The sequence below is a fragment of the Lepisosteus oculatus genome, chromosome 19 (assembly GCF_040954835.1).
Source record: "Lepisosteus oculatus isolate fLepOcu1 chromosome 19, fLepOcu1.hap2, whole genome shotgun sequence".
Classification (NCBI taxonomy): domain Eukaryota; kingdom Metazoa; phylum Chordata; class Actinopteri; order Semionotiformes; family Lepisosteidae; genus Lepisosteus; species Lepisosteus oculatus.
The window spans coordinates 15928720-15945054 of NC_090714.1; the positions used below are offsets into that span (position 1 = coordinate 15928720).

Sequence of the window (16335 nt, forward strand, 5' to 3'; positions counted from 1 at the left end):
GCGTCCATCAGAGGCAGGTCGTAGGCTCGACAGTGCGAACGCAGTTTGACGACAGCCCGCCTGAGGAGATTCTCCGATGCCTGTAAAACACGAGGCAGATCATGCCGTGTAAGGTATGAGGTGTGCTGTAATAAATCCACGAAGCGTCATCGAGGTGCCCGCTGCTTCACAGTGCAAAGTTGCAAATGAGGACGATAACTTGTAAGTTTCGTGAAAACGACGCTGCGTGTCCCGCACGGTCACGAGCCCGCGGCCGCTCTCGCGACCCGCGCTCGCTCCCCTCCACCTGCCCGCCCGCCCACGCGCCGCACGACCGCTGGGCGACAGGTTTTTCTTTAAGATTCACTGGCGCGTTGAGTCGCATGCGTGTGTGTGTGTGTGGTATATACCTGTGACCACACCATCGGTACAGGACCGAGCTGAGAGAGCGGCTCAGATCCCATCAGATTCCCACCCGAGGGACGTCCAGACGCCGGTCCCTGCGCGGGCGAGCCGACAGGTGAAGGACGGCACAGGTAAGCGCGCTCGCAGTGCTGCTCCTCGGGTGCGAGGAGGGCGAATAAACAGGTTTGTGGTGGTGGTGGGGAGATCAAATGAAAATGAAAGGGAAAATGCACAACTGGCTGTCCTGGGAAACGAGCCCGATCCGTCCTGTAGAGATCACAGAGCGAACGGGACTGCGGTGAAGATCACGTCACGGCAGGTGTTGCATCGTGCTGCGCCGTGGGGTGTCCAGCCTGGTTACACCGCAGGAAGGGGACAAGGCGTGTTGGCGCCGGTGGGGAGCCCGGCGGGGGGCAGCGGCCGGCAGGGCTGCCAAGGGTTAACGGGGCCGACAGAGCCCCCATGACGTCAGCGCGCTCGGCAGTAGCAGCAGCAGCGGCGGCCATCTTCTCCCCGGACTCGCAGCTCCGCTCCCGAGCGCGGCGGCCAAGCACACGCACACACGGCTATCCAGGGCCACTGGCGGGGGCCGCCCGGGAGGCTCGCTGAAGGACTACAGGGTGAGCCGAGCGCCGCCGTGTCCCGGGGTGTTTCTCCGGCGGTCCCCCTGCGCCCGTCACAGCCCGGGGTCCTTCCGCAGGCTCGTCTGCGGGGTGGAAAGGCGCTGGGCGCTCCGGTCGAGGCTGGGGGGGGGGGTCGGTTTAGGGAGTTTTCTTTAAACAAGGGGAACGCGTTTATCCCCGCTGCCCCCCCCCACGGAGTGTAGGACACGCTCGCGGCCGCGGCAGGGACGCCCCTGGACACCGGCAGCCGTGGGCGAGTTTCGTGTGTGTGTGTGGGGGGGGGCGAATTGGCTATCGGCTGACTCATCCCAGTCCCAGGGATGTGAATTGGGGGGGGGAGCAAACAGCCACCTGTAAGGTGCTGCTCGGGGACGGTCCGCGCGCGCGCTGACGGCCAGATGTGCGGGGCGCGAGCTGGCCGGATGCGCAGCTGCAGCTGCGGTTGGGGTTGGGGGGGGACAGTTTTGTGGCGTCCACTTCAGAAACCCGAAAACTGACCCACCTTGGCGAGCCTGTGCGTGGGAACAAGTAATAGGTTTGTTCCAGGCTGGAAAGAGAAGACAGAAAACGCAACGTTTCGGGGGTTCTTCAGGCGTGAGTCTGTGCGCGTCCGAGCTGCCCGCTGTTCTTTCGGACGTCGGGACCCCCTTTCTGTGTCGTGTTCCGTTCAAAGCCTTGCGAAACGGGACGCCGGACAATCGTCTGTTTATATCTTGATGCGTGCATACGTTCTGGGTTTTGGGAAATAAGAGATTGCATGTTCAAGATAGGACAAAACAATAGCCTATCAGTGACGCGTGTAGAGGGAAATGGACCAAAACCCGTGGCGTTACTATAAACACTCGTCCATGACTCCCTCCAGATAGTCAGGACCCCCGCTAAAACAGCCGCAGGAAGGTTACCGATTCTTGTAAGCGCTCCTCTGCGCTGCCTCCTCTCTCCCCTCCCCAGCAGGAGAGGCAGAAGTATTGTCACTCTGTTTACTGGCTCGGGAGAGGCAGAAGTATTGTTACTCTGTTTACTGGCTCGGGAGAGGCAGAAGTATTGTCACTCTGTTCACTGGCTCGGGAGAGGCAGAAGTATTGTCACTCTGTTCACTGGCTCGGGAGAGGCAGAAGTATTGTCACTCTGTTCACTGGCTCGGGAGAGGCAGAAGTATTGTCACTCTGTTCACTGGCTCGGGAGAGGCAGAAGTATTGTCACTCTGTTTACTGGCTCGGGAGAGGCAGAAGTATTGTCACTCTGTTTACTGGCTCGGGAGAGGCAGAAGTATTGTCACTCTGTTTACTGGCTCGGGAGAGGCAGAAGTATTGTCACTCTGTTTACTGGCTCGGGAGAGGCAGAAGTATTGTCACTCTGTTTACTGGCTCGGGAGAGGCAGAAGTATTGTCACTCTGTTTACTGGCTCGGGAGAGGCAGAAGTATTGTCACTCTGTTTACTGGCTCGGGAGAGGCAGAAGTATTGTCACTCTGTTTACTGGCTCGGGAGAGGCAGAAGTATTGTCACTCTGTTTACTGGCTCGGGAGAGGGAGAAGTATTGTCACTCTGTTTACTGGCTCGGGAGAGGCAGAAGTATTGTCACTCTGTTTACTGGCTCGGGAGAGGCAGAAGTATTGTTACTCTTGTTTACTGGCTCAGGAGAGGCAGCTCTGCGTCTCGAAGACAATCGAGCTGCGGACGGAAGGTCTCCAGAAGAGCACGTCTGTGTCTGCCGCAGGACACATGCGGGCTGTCTGGCGGGGCGGCGCGGCACTTCTAAGCCCAGGTCTATTTCTGGCAGGCAAACACTCCTCCCCCCCCCGGGCTGTGTTTTCGACACGCCTTCGGCCCAGCTCCGTGTGCAGCAGCGAACGTCGCGCTTGCTCCCAGTCCGCTCCGGCGATCGCTGGTGGGGTTTGGATTCTTGAGAGGCGACTGTTGTCCGCGCGGACAGCCGTGGGTTTTTCGAGCCATGATGTGTGAACTCGGAGACGAGGACATTGCGCTGCCTTTTTTTGTTTAAAAAAAATCAGCAGATAAGCTGAGTATCTGCTCCTGGAATGTGCGGCGGGAATCCGCTATTTCCCTCCCCTGGGGGGGGGGGGGGGGCTGTTTCCCACACCCCGGCCCGGAATCTGGGGAAAGGGGTCCCAGCTCTCCTGGGGTGCCGGTCAGCGTGCAGGGGGCAGGTCGGCTCTTGGGGGGCTCTCTGTTCTGTCCAGAGTTCGTTTTTCTTCAGGATGTGACGCGAGCCATTCTAGAACCACAGATACTCATCTGGAGGCCGGGCATCTGCTGAGCGGCCCGTGTGTCTTTTCTGTAAAAGAAAGAGCAACGGCGATCGAGTGGAATTGAATTCCTGCTGCAGGAAAGGGCCGGCTGAGATCCGGGGGGGGCAGTTAGCTGCAGGCACCCAGAGGGCTCTTCCCGCTGGCGTCTCCTGCGTTGGTTCTGACCCGGAGTCCTGTCGCGGGCCTGACTCCCCGGAGAGCCTCTGACCCTCGGCCGTGACGAGGGAGCACCTGCGTGGGGTGGGTCGAAAGAGCAGCGTATCGAAAGGCCCTGTAGGCCCTGGGTGACGCGCAGCGTGTGTCTGAGCCAGTCTGAGTCTAACGTGGCGACAGACAGTGAGGGAGGAGACCTGGCCAGGGTCGTGGGGTCACGGGGTCATGGGGTCGCGGGGCGCAGTCTTCAGAGCCCCTCCTGCCTGCTGGCACTCTGCCCCCGAGCAGGGGTACAGCGTCCCGCGTGATGATATCATTTCGGACTCTTCCCCCGAGACGGGCAGCTCTCTTTCTGTCTGCTCATAATGCCTCTCGCGCCCACAGCCCCTCTCCAGCAGCATGACGCCGTCTCTGCTGGACTGAGCCTGCCCTCGAGGGGACCGAGCCCGGCCGCGAGAGACACGCCGCAGAGGAAGCCCTGATCCCCCGTCCCCACCCAGAGTGAGTAACGACTGTGGCGGCTCGTCTCTAGGGGGGTGGGGGGCTCTCCCACCCGGCGCGAAACAACGTCTGGGCCGCGGTGGTCTCGGGTCCGTGGTTTGCTCTCGCGTTCTGGTGGAGGCGCGTGGGGTCGCGCGGCGCTCGGGGGTGGAAATGCGTGCCTTTCTCCCCCTTTCGGCTGGAAGCGTGCTGGGTCCTGATGGGCACTGGACAGGACTGGTGCTGCACCAGGGGTCCCTCGTGGTGTTTCTGAGCACAAGCGCTGCCTGCTTCCAGGACTGAAGGCCTGAGCTCTTAATTGCATTGCTCTTAATTGCCGTGGGAGACCAGAGCCCCAGAATCCCCTCATTTTTTCTTTGCTGGGGGCGTCCAGTTAGCTCTGCTGGGGTTAACCTTCTGCGTTCTCCCTCTGGAGTTCCCCTAATTTCTGCTGTGACTCGGGCGGTTTTATAGTGCAGCTGGATCCCCATCAGACGCAGCTTGCTGTGAAGTGATGAAAGATTTGCATTTCTTTGGTTAGTTCCCTTTTTTTTTTAGCAGTGAGTGTCTTGAAGGCCGTGAAATGAGTTCTGTGTCCTGTTTTCAGTTCCCAATTATTCGCTTGAATTGCATCCAGGGAGGTTTCAGTTGAAGTTCATCAGCCTGTGTTTGTAACCAGCTCCCACTGTACGGTATTGAATTACACAGTGAGTCTGTGCACTCCCACTGTACAGTATTCCAGGGAAATAGGACAGGCCGCTGTTGCACAGTGGCTTTATGTCAGGGCTTGATGCATTTTGCGTGCACAGGGCATGGCATCTCGAACCCGTGCCCAGTTAGTGCAGCCCTCTGCCCTCTAAGCAATTTTTCTCCTTGCCAGCAAATCAGCATGCTTCTCTGTCTGCTTTCATTCTGCCTCCTCGCTCTTCACAGCTCTGACTTCTGGCCTCTCTTTACGTGAATCTGTGCTTGAGCCTTCAGTGTTAATTTCACTGAGCTGAGTAACATCTGACCAGCATTTAATCCTGGGTTTGCAATTGGGGTCTTTTCCTTGAATATGCAAGTCATTTTTGCTTGCATTATCAGATATCAGATCTGCATTATATCAATATAACGCATAAAGAAAAACACTTTCGGGGTTTTGATCTACTGCATTCATCAACGGTAAAGATGACAGAGAAACATCAGTACTAGATTGCTCGGAAAGTAGGCAGTCCTTCAATTAAGACTGTATAAGATAATGTGCATGACTCTCAGATGCTGCAGTACATCAAGGTACAAATATACTGGCGCGCAGGGTTAAATCAAAACGTCTACAAGACACTCGCTGTGCGCACACTCCCCACTGCTAGCAAGCTGCAAGCCGATGCTTGATGAGTTCTGGACTGCTTGCTGAGCGGATTAGTCTGGATTCAATCTGCGCGCAGCTCAAAAAAGGAATGTTTTCCCAGTTTGTTTTACTCCACTGAGCTACAAATAAATCACGCCAGTATGCATGAACATCATTGGAAAGGAACTCCGGCTCGTTTGGCTGTTGTGTTCCGGAATCGGTGGTCCGCTTTTCCTCGGATACGGGACGCGCCGTCTGCCGTTTCCCTCTCCGGCGCAGCCCATCGGCGGCTCTGCCGGTCCTGCTGCTGGAGGTCCGAGCTGGGGGGGGGAGCCGCCCACCTGTTTCTGTTCTTATCGCCTCTCCGGCGCCCTCCGGAGCCCAGGCTCAGCCGGCCGGGCGCCGCTCCGGTGCTGTGGGCGTTTTTCCCAGAGCCGCGCGGAGCAGGAACGGCAGAAACATTCTGAAAGTCCGTCTCGTCCCGTCCCGCCAGGGAAGGCCAGCGGTTCTGATCGGAGCAAGCGATGCAGGTGGGCTCGGGCCTGTAGCAACGCCCGTCCATACCCCTGGGGGGGCGCAGCTCAGGGGCGCCCCCTGCTGTCGTTGGCGGGCTGCAGCTGAAACGCAGGGGAAGGGAGGTGACTCCTCCTTCTTGTTCCTTGTCGTGGAGCGTCTGTCCCCCTGGGCATCACTTTTTTAGGGTCCCTTGTTGCCATCATGTTGTCCCACCCTTGAGCTTAACATGGTTTGTGTGTGCGTGCGTGCGTGCGTGCGTGCGTGCGTGCGTGTCGGAGCCAGGAAAGGCGACAGGAAAACAGAAACCTGTGTGTTCGTTGGTCTGAGCAGGAGGGGGACTCTCGGAATCGCTCTATTTTGGCCCGGGCGCGATGCCGTCTTCGAGAGTGAATAACTGGGCTGCTGCTGAGCTGCTGGAGTGGCTTCAGATCGTACACACTGCGGGCTGTACTGCAGACTACATTCTCAAAATGGGGCTCTGTAATTCTCCCTTTAACTGCAGAAACGAGCTGTCTAAAAATGAGTTAAAATATTAGTTGTACCTAATATTTGAAGGGCAGAGGTTCGTTGTGACCAGTGTACTCGGAATGAGTTTGAAATGTGTGGGCCGCAGCCAGGTGCTGTGTGAGAGCCTGCAGCCTGTGAAACCTGACACGGGCTCAGCTGAAACGGGAGCCTGTCTCTCAGGACGGACAGGCGGTGGAGATCAGTAGGGCAGCTCAGCCCACATCCCTCCCGTCCCAGTAAAGCTCTTGTAGTCGTTTCCTTCTGGTGACGGAGGACAGTGTCTCACCCGTCGGGGTCCCGAACCCGGCCCCTGCGCTTGGCCTCCCTGCCCCCTTCCCCCGAGGGCAGATTCCCAGCGGGAGCTCCTGCGGCCTGGACCGCGAAGCTTCAGCTGCGATTCGGGGTCCCTGCCACCACCCGGGGGGGGGGGCCTGACTCTGGAGGGCAGTCCCTGCGGCTCGGAGAGACGGCTCCGGGTACGGCAGGTACGACCCTCCTTCCGCCTGGGGGCGGTCGCTCTCGCACCCGGAGCACACAGCGACCCCCCGGAGGCTGTGTGGGAGCCGAATGCCGCGGCGTCTATTTCTGTCGGCGGCTAAGCCGAGCCCCCGGGGACGCGCCGAGGGAGGGGTCCCGCGGGGGAGCGGCTGAGGCCCTGTGGGCGGGGGCCTGCTGGTGTCTTGGCGTAGGGGACATGGCGGCGGACGCTTTTTGGAGGATGTGAAGTCATTCTGGGAGTCCCCTCCCCCCCCGAGCGCTGTCAGACTCATGTCTCTGCGGGGCAGCGGCGGACCGTGTCTTGGGGGAGCACGGGGGGGGTCAGGAAGGGTGGAAGGGGGGTTCTGGTCCAGCTGGCAGCTCTATTTTGGCAGTTCCCCCGAGTTGCAGGGGGAGCTTATTTTTAGTCGCACAGCTGACCTCTTCCTGCTTTGTAGCCGCGCCGCCGGGGCAGCTGGGCTCCGTCTCGGGGCGGGCCAGCTGCGCGGTGGCCTGCAGACCCCCGCTTCTTCGCCCCGGTTTGGTTTTCCCCTCTTGGAAACCGGCTGCTCCCAGACTTTGGTACCGGCGTTTGCGGCGCGTGAGAACCAGTAACGCTGAGAAACACACAGACTGGACCAGCTGGATATGCGTTTTTTTCTTTCCCGTCCAGCTGAAATTTAAGGTGAACCAGCGCCGAGAGTGACGGGCTGGTGGCAGAAAGGAAACACTAGGCAGCGAAGACCTTGCTCTCCAATGTGACACGCCCACTTGCTCTTCTGGAAGGGAAATTCCTTTAAAACCTACTATTAAGTTTTTTAAAAACTTTTTCCGTTACTATTTGTCCGGCCCCCAGACAAAGAAATAACATCTAGGGTTCCTGCTTCCTCAAGGTGATAAGAATGGCTTTGTGGGTTTCAAAAGAAGGGGTCGGATAACTTTCGGAAGGCAAGAACGTGCCCTGGCTGAGTCTGTGGTTGATGACGGGCTGAGAGCACCACTCAAGGGATGTGTCTCGACACGCTCCTCCTTCCAGGAACGGGTCTGGGCTCCGGGGTACCGCGCACCCTTCATCGGTTCAGCTGCCCTCTGTGGGGACCCCACACCGCGCTGACAGCGGAGGGGCTCCTTCTCTTCCCAGAAGCCCTCTCGTGACTGGGGCAGGAGGGAGGGGGTGTGGAGCCAGACCGCTAGGAGCCCAGAATGCATCCAGTAGTGAACCTGAGCCCGCGTCCAGTCAGCGTCCGCTGCGGCGTGCCACGGTGCAGACCGGATCAGCCGGGCAGGCGTGGTCAGATCGTCAGCTCCTTGCCAGGAGAGGGCATCACTGCAGCCGCCGGCGCGTCCTGTCGTCAGAATCGCCCATGCCGTGCCCTGTCCGGTCTGTGCGTGGCGAGCTGCCCGGGGCGGTGTCCTCTCTGTGTGTTTCGCACCGGCCTCGTGCTGCCGGAGGGAGGGGCGCCGTGCCCGCCTGCTGTGGAACGGCCTCCTGGACTGCTGGCCCTCCTCTCGAGAGGCCCTCCTGTCTATAAATACCCAGCTGCCATTGTCTCCTCACTGCGGCTCTGCAGCTCCTGGCCGGGCTCGGTTTCCACAGCAACCGCTGGAGCTGCCTGCTTGCGTGCGAAGACGCGCCCGGGCTGTCCTCGTGGAACTGCGCCTTGTGAGGGCCGGGGAGCAGGTGCCCTGGTGTCTTGGGTGACGAGTGTCCGTCTTTCAGGCTGGGGCTGTGAGTCGCACCTAGTCTGGTTACTCCTGTAACTCGAAACCCCTTTACAGAGGACTGCAATGCTACAGGTCTGCTGGGAGATTCAGTGGTCAGCCTGGGGACAGGTGAAGACGGTATTGTCTGCAGCCACACCTCAGCTCTCTGTCCTGTCCTGGGATTTTTTATTTGTAGTTGGAGATTTCTCTTGTGTCTAGCTGTCACCTGCGTCTTATTCGATTTCTTTGATTCTGCGCGTATCGTCCAGTTCTTCTGCACAACACTCCTGCTTTATGGGCCACCTTAAAGCTTCTAGCATAGTTCAAGATTTTTTTTTGCAACTTAGTCTTTTGTGGTTGATCCACCACAAGGATCCCAGTTCGCTTCACGTAAATTATGGGGCCCACTTCCTCCCCCGCTGACTCGCTGCTGCGCGTCGGCACCCGCGGCGGAGCAGGAGAGGATGAGAGAAAGGGTTCCGCCTGCCGAGATCGGGGAGAGCTTCAGGACGAGCCGATTCCAGGTCCAAGCCCAAGCAAGCCCAAGCCTGCTCCTCTGGAGGACGGTACCTCTTGCAGCACGGTGTCTGTCCCAGACTTGCACAGCGACACGAGCCAGAGGGAGTCTTTCACCCCCTCTGTACGCAGCTGCAGGATACCCCTTGAGGATGGTATAGCTTTGCCGGTTTCTGACAGGAAGGGAGGGGGGCGTACCCCTGCTGCCTTGTCCTGACCTGCCTGTGTCCTGTTCCAGGTCGGGGGAAATGGCCTAGTGTAGCAGGAAGAGGCAGGACTCCAGCCCTCTGCACCTCCGCCAGGTAAGACCCAGCCTGACACAGGGCAGCAGCAGGGAGGGGGCGGGACTCCCCAGCAGTCTCCAGGTTCTCCATTTTCCCCGTTCTGTGCTTTCTCACTGAGCACCTCTTAAACCAGAGCAGTAGCTCACCTGAACCAAAGCTCTACAGAAGGTGAAAGCAGAAGCTACAGGTGGCCCTGTGGCAGGAGCTGGCCTGCCGTGGGCTGGTTCTCCAGTGTCTCTGCGTGCGTCACTCTCTGCTTGAGAGATGAGCGGCCGCTTACAGCAGGGCCAGATCCCATCTTTTTAAATGAGGCTAGGATTTCTGTTCCAGCCACATCAAAGCTTATTTTACACAGCTTTGGCTGAACTTGCATAGCAGAAAAGGGGAGCTCGTCCTTGTGGCTGAATGTCGCAGTGCCCTCTGCTGTCAGGTCAGAGGTCTGCGGTGTGAACTCTACAGCACGCCATCCTGCAGCACTGAGACCTACTGGTGTGTGTGCCCCAGGTCGCAGAAACCTGCAGGAGCTGACGTTTGCTGTTCTTGATCTTTTCATCTCCCGCGATTTGCAACCGGCTCATCATAATGTTTAAAATTAGAATTATTCAGATAGACATTAAAAGCATCAGGCAAAATAGCTCATTTCAAATAGCGCTTTTTTTTTTTACAAGTATTACAATCACTATGAATAATCTTCAAGCTTCCAAAAGAGTGCAAGGCTTAGATGAGAGGAGGGCAATACGTTTGACCTCCTGGACAATGAGCATAAATTGATTGGCTGGAAAATTAAAATGAAATTATTTTTAATGGGGGTGAAATAAGGCCTTGTCCTGCGAGAGCCGTTCGTCGGGCTGAATGCAGGAAATGCTCTCTGTACGTTAAGAGGAGGTCAAGAAGTCCCGGCAGGCGCAGCTGTGCCTCCGGATGGGAGTGGAGTCTGGAGATGGGAGGACAGAATGCCGATGAAGGAAAACCATCTCGTGGGCAGCAGTTGAGCTCGCTCGCGTTAATATCGCAGTGGCGCGGAGCACGCAGGCCCAGATCCACAAACGCGGCCCGGCCCGATCTGTGAGCCTGTTGAGACAGTATTTCAGCAGCAGGTTTACCATGACGTGACGCCGGCGGTTCTGTTAGAACTGACCCACGGAGCGGGTCCCAGGGTTGAGTTTCTTCTTGTGAACACGGGCTGCGTTCTGTAAAAACGAGTGACCGTGGGATTCTAGTTGCGGGGTTCTCCCCCGGCTCTGTTAGGGCTCGGTGACAGCTGGCCCACCGGGGGGGCGTCGCCTGCGGGTTCTGGAGATATCCCAAGCCCAGAGTGACGGGCAGGCCCCCGTGGCCTGCTGGGATAGCGTGCTTGACGAACTGGCAACACAGGGGGATGAGTGCATGCTGGGTAAGCACGGCTTGCAGTGGACCACCCTTCCCAGCCGTTCCCAACCCAGGGGGTGTTCATCTCCGTTGAAAGTGTACAGGACATGTATCTGGCTCAGAAAGCCCCCCCTCTTCTGTAGTGTGCTGCTGTGGATCAGGTTGCTTTCAGAGTTGGGAAAGAGCCTTTGATCCAGTTCAACCACATAGTTCCCTGCCCCTCCTCCCCTCCTCGTTTTGTGCCTGGGTCAGTCCACCTCCAGTTCTGCCAGCTTTATTGGCGTGACCGAAGAGTTACCGTGCTGCCAAAGCAAGATCAGTTAGCAAGACGCCCACAGTTGTTTGAACCCAGAAACGGTGTTAGGCGAGAGGCTCTGTGTCAGTGCTTCAGGCTGTGACAAGAGAGCACACACTGGGCTGCAGAGTTGAGTTGAGTTTCCCCTCCCCTCCCCTCCCCTCCCCCAGTTGGTTTGGAAGCTCTTCTGATTCTGGCAGTTATCTCTTAAGACATCAGGACCTCTGTCTCTCCCTCCCCTTCCCTTACTGTCAGGAATCTGTTTTTTTTTTGGGGGGGGAGGAATGTCACTTCAGTTGTGACCTCAGCAGGCATGCTTTTGTTTGAGAGATGATCCACCCCTCTTCATCTGGACCGCTCCTTGAAATCTGTTTCTGAACTGTCAGCGGCGTATTGGCGACGCCGGCTCTTGAGCTTGCCTTTCAAGAAGCGTTCCTTGGTCGTTGTCTGTTCCTGGTCTTTGGTGGGGGCCGGGGAAAGTGTACACGTTTCTGGTCGAGCTGCTGACCGAACCCTTCAGCTGCCTCCCCGCCAGCCTCCCGCCCCCCCCCTCCCCCTCTGTGAAGACCCTTTCAGTCAGAGGTGGTGACCTGAATGTTTCTGAAACGGGCGGTCAACCACTGCCTGAAAAGGCGTGGTCATGTCACGGAGAGCAGCAGACACCAGCCAGTGGCAGTGCATTTACAACCGACTTGGCGTGAGGACCTGAGCTTCCCTACCTCTCGGATGCGCCGTGTCGGGAGGAAGGGCTGGCGTACAGGACCGAGAGGAGTCAGGCGGAGCTGTGGACAGCCCCGCTCTCCGCTGGATGGGACAGGCGGAGTGGGTCCTCCGGCGATCGCTGAGGGGAGCGCAGTGCCAGAGGGCTTGGCTGTCCTTTCACAATGGTTTTTTTTTTCTGTTTGTGCTGGCTCCTTATCTTTGCTCTCTGTGTTGCTTGGCGTGTGTCAGTAGAAATATTTACAAACTCCAGGGCTGAAGTCATCCTTGCTCCGCGTTTCGTGCTCGGTTCAGCGCCTTTTGTTAAAAACCGTTCGTTAAAGCATCTGAACATCGGAGCTGGGCAGCACGTCCGTTCACCACCTTGTTAGGCCACCCAATTCACCATTGAAAACATAAAACTCTTGTGTTTCTGATGAGATCACGTTGCTTTCCTTTAGAAGCGAGTTGAGTTCGTGTAAAAGGGGCTCGAGCAGGCTGGGGAGGTGGTGGTGATTGGGTGGGGGGGCGGGGGGGGCTTGTTTTCTTCTCTTCTGCTCGTTTGCAAAGCTCTGGAATCGTTTAAAACTTTGCCAGCGGCATTTGTGCCTGTGGCCCGTTCGGGCTGTAATTCAAGGCTGATGGAGGTATTCCGGACCCCAGACGGAGCTCCATCCAGCCCACAGTTGTTTCACATTTCAGGAGCAGATTTCAGGACGAGTTGCTTTGTTTCACACAGTAATCGGGGCCCTCTTGCCGTGAGCCAGTTGGGCCAGATGGCTTCCTTCATGTGTAACTTTCCTTATTCTCTGAAGGCATGCTCGTCCTTGAGGAAGAAGGCGCTTTCATCAGGCCTGCGGAGCTAAAGCTGTGTAAGAACATGTAGTTTGCACACAGTGTACCAGGAAGGTCATTTAGCACAGCCAATAGCCTAATGAGCCACATTAAGTACGAAGTGCAATGGAAAAGGCAGATTTCCTAAGAGAATTGGAGCTATTTTAATGATTTAAAGCTGCATGGAAACAACCTGTGTCAGGCAGGATAGCTGCAGTGATTGTTTCCAGTCGTGTTGCTAGTTGCCACACTTCCTGCGTTGTTCCCCTCCTATCAGAGTGTTAACCCCTTACCCCCAGCTTGTTCCCAGGCTCGGAGCCTCTGTCCCAGTGCCGCTCACAGTGTGTGTGTGTGTGGCAGGGCGAGGTCTCTGGGTGACTGGTCCAGAATCCTCTCGCTCAACGAGACGGGACAGCAGATCGCCCAGCAAGGGGCTCTACTGAGCCTGGAGAGGGGCACTGTCGAAGCTTGAGTGGACATGAGGTGACGTCAGGCTGGCACGGCTAGGGCTGAGAGACCCGGAGAGGCCTTCCTGAGTGTGCATCACAGGGGGCAGAACCAGGCAGGTCTTGTGCGGTATTGCGTGCCCCCTGACCTCTGACCTGACTGCAGGATGATGACCTCCAGACGTTTTCTCTGTGCTGGGTACCGTGCCGGGAGTCTGGGTAGTGGAGCCCAGGTTACACTCTTCTAATCATTTACTGTTTTTGTAGGTCTGTTCAACTCGCAGCGTTAAAGAAAAGATTGCTGCTTAATCCTCAGGGTTGCCAGGCGGGTAAACGTACAGTTCGGGCATTGTTACCCCTTGAAACTGAGCTTACCCAGCGTTCCCCCAGTCCCTTCGGCAGCCCTGGACTGGCTCGGATGTCTCTGAGAGGATGCTCTCCAGGCTCTGGGATAATCTTCTGTTTACGCCCCCGGCGCAGCCTGCTGCTTTTCATAGCGACACCCAGCCTTGCACAGTTGCCATGGCAGCGGTCCAGGTCCCATCCACTAGTAGGAGGCGTCGCCATGGAAACCCGGCTGAGTTTGCTGCTTTTATCTTTGTTTACGAGCTTCTCCCCCGAGAGGGCCGACCACCTTGCTGGCAGTGCTGTCCCCCATGTGTTTAACATCAGCGCTCCCTGCGCCCCACCACAACCAGCCTGGTGCCCCCACCCCCGAGGGGGAGGGAGCTCGGCGCTGGCAGCCTCGGCGCTCATTTTCATGCGTCTCCCTCTTTCTGAGCCCCTGAACCGCGAACCGGTTAGAGTCGGGATCGCGTTGAAGAAAAGGCCTTTTTTGCTTTGCAAATTGAAAGACGTGTTCCCTTGTGCGTCGAACTGAGCCTCTCGCAGGCTGCCCGAGGGGACCTGCACTCGTGGAGTCGTGGAGCGCAGGGTTCCTGTGTGATCCCTTTGAAACGACAGGGTGTCGCTTGGCGAAAGCAGCGGTAGGAGCCCTCTTCATGTCTTCTAAGCCAGATGCGCCTGCCTTGACTGAGGCCTTCGTGCTTGAGGGGCCAGTATGAGAACTGAAGCCCCGTGCGGGTGTATCCACCCAGTGAAAGGCTCCTCTCGGCACGCGGTTTCCTCATGGGACCACCCACCCGCCCGTACCCACAATCCCATCAGCCCCGGGCAGCGCGGGTCCTTCGCACGCGCGGGCCGCCGGCCGTGATGAACGAGACTGTAGCGGCACCCTCCCTCGGCCCTTATAAAGGCTGACTTGCAGCCCTCTTTTCTGGTCCGAATGCCAGGCAGTATGTGACCGAGCGGTATGTAAGGCACACCCGTCCGTCACTGCCAGGGGCGAAGCGGCCTGAGATTGGCCGCGAGTTTGTTCCCGTTTCCCGCGCAGGATGGGATGCAGCTCTTTCGTTAGAGACTTTCTCTTAGCGCAGATGCGATCGCGTTGCTGGTCGTGACTTTTCGGGGGGCCGTGGCTCTGCGTCTCCTCTGTGAGGCCCGGGGAGCCCAGCCAGACCTGGGGGAACGGAGGGCTGAAGCTGAAAGCTGGTAGGATCTGGCAACGAGGACTGTGGGTTGTCCTGCCCAGGCATGTGAGAACATCCAGAGCCACAACAGGCGTTCCCGTTCCTGTGCCCAGTGCCTGCCAGGACTGTCGTGGCTGCAGGCTTTCTCGATCTCGGGGGGGGGGGGGTTTCCGGAATGCACTGGGGAAAATCAAAAAGGCAAACGAAATGTGAGGGTGTATCGTTAAAACTGCATGATGCACTTGTGAGGCTTCGTTTAGGACAGTGCGCGGGCGGAAACAACGTGGAAGTGCGTTTGGAATTGGGGGGGGGGGGGCGCTTATCTACGCAGAAGGTTGCGGGGGCGTGGAACAAGCCGCCCTGCCGTGCCGTTGAAGCCGAAACCCTGTCTTCTTTCAAGAATCGGCAGAATGAGATCCGGGGATCTGAATGACAGTTCCAGGCAATCGGAACGGCCTCCTCTCGTCTGTAACCTTCATGTCCTTGCGTCAGTCCTGGAGTACTGATTCACAGAGCCAGACGCGTCCTGCTGCCGCGCCCCGGTGCATGATGGGCTTGACACCAGCGCCAGGCTGATCGGCAGCAGATGGAAGGCTCTCTGGAGCAGAGCTAGAGAGATTTAAACTTTAATTTCCTGTGACAATGGGTTTTGGCAGCAGCAGCGTGGAGCCCAGATCACTGCAGGCACAGAGTCGGCCTCGGCTCTCTCCTGGCAGAGCAGTACACCACTACCTGCTGTGTAGTGGGAGGTAGACTGCTGCCTGTCAGCAGTCCTGGACCTTAATTCACATGACTGCGATCTTGTGCCGAACAGCCCGGTACCTCAGTGTAAATCTGAGTTACGTCAGTGTGACTTTATTTACCACACAGCTTGTTATACAAAGTTAAATTTATCTCGAGTGTTATCGCTTTTATTAAACTATAGAAACTGGCAATGATAAAGGAGATGGTGAGCAAAAAAAGCTGAGTCACCTTAACGCCGGGTTTGTGCATGCCAGAATCTTTATCTGTTTACAGCAGGAAATATTATACAGTGAAACCGTGAGGAAATTTATGGCAGGTCAAGTGTGCAATACCACACGACATGCCAGTGCAACAGAGCCAGCTGTCATTCCAGTGATCGGGAACCGGGAACCTGATCAGGAATCGGGATCCTCTCTGGGGTGACTCTGTCCCCTGCTGGTGTGGGCAGGATTGAGGCTGACCGCACAGGGGGCTCAATTTTTGAGTTTAGCCAGTTTTTTGGGATCAACGTTTCTAGTAATTCCTGTTACGTGGTTAGCCCAGAAAGTGACAAGGAAGAGTGCTTTCTGTGACTCAGTTGTTGTTGTTTTGTTTTCTTGTCAAGCAGAAATAAATGCCACCAAACTTAGATCATTGTTGTTTAGCAGTCGTTTTTCCAGGGAAGAGGATTCCTGGACCCTGGCAGTGGGATGCATCAGCGTGGTGGCTGTTTGTTTCCAGAGGGTTACCAGAACAACCCCACAGCACTTGGTCAAACATAATAAGGCCCTTTCCAGGCGAATAGCTGACGCCAGGCTCTCTGAAAGTGCCCTCAGTTCAGACAGGCGCCCCACCGTGGGGGACAGAAGTGTTTCTTTTAAAGAAAAGAGCTGACGGTAACAAACAGCTCTTGCTGCTGTCTAAGTAGATGTGTGCTTCAAAAGAATGCTTCCACAGCCTGCCAGTGACTCAGAGCTCTCGGGCGGTTCAGCAGCAGACCTTGGGAAAAGAGCCGACATCGTGAGCGTCGAGCAGCCTCCCGATCCAGGCAGGTGTCCTCCGCTTTGGTCTTTCCTGCTGCCTGCTGAGCAGCTGAGCGTTGGGGTGAGGTCGGGGGGGCAGTTTTCTTTGAGCGGCTGTGGAGCTCAGCCTTTCCGGACGCTCCCTGTTTCGTCCTGGGGGAGGTGCCGCCTCGG

General features: G+C 57.2%; 1 protein-coding gene across 10 annotated transcripts in view; it reads left to right on the forward strand.

The window, feature by feature from the left end:
• The first annotated feature begins 28 nt into the window (after positions 1-28).
• The window catches only part of mrtfba (myocardin related transcription factor Ba), a 45408-nt gene continuing 29101 nt past the window's right edge, over positions 29-16335 (forward strand). For 2 of the 10 annotated variants that reach the window (XM_069180644.1, XM_069180651.1), the window contains exons 1-3: positions 732-1004; positions 3816-3932; positions 9200-9263. The gene's annotated coding sequence lies outside the window, so the exon portion shown is untranslated. Of the gene's footprint in view, positions 516-730; positions 1005-1403; positions 1602-3815; positions 3933-9199; positions 9264-16335 lie in introns of those variants that run through there. The other 8 variants (XM_069180641.1, XM_069180646.1, XM_069180647.1 and 5 more) reach the window with 8 other exon arrangements.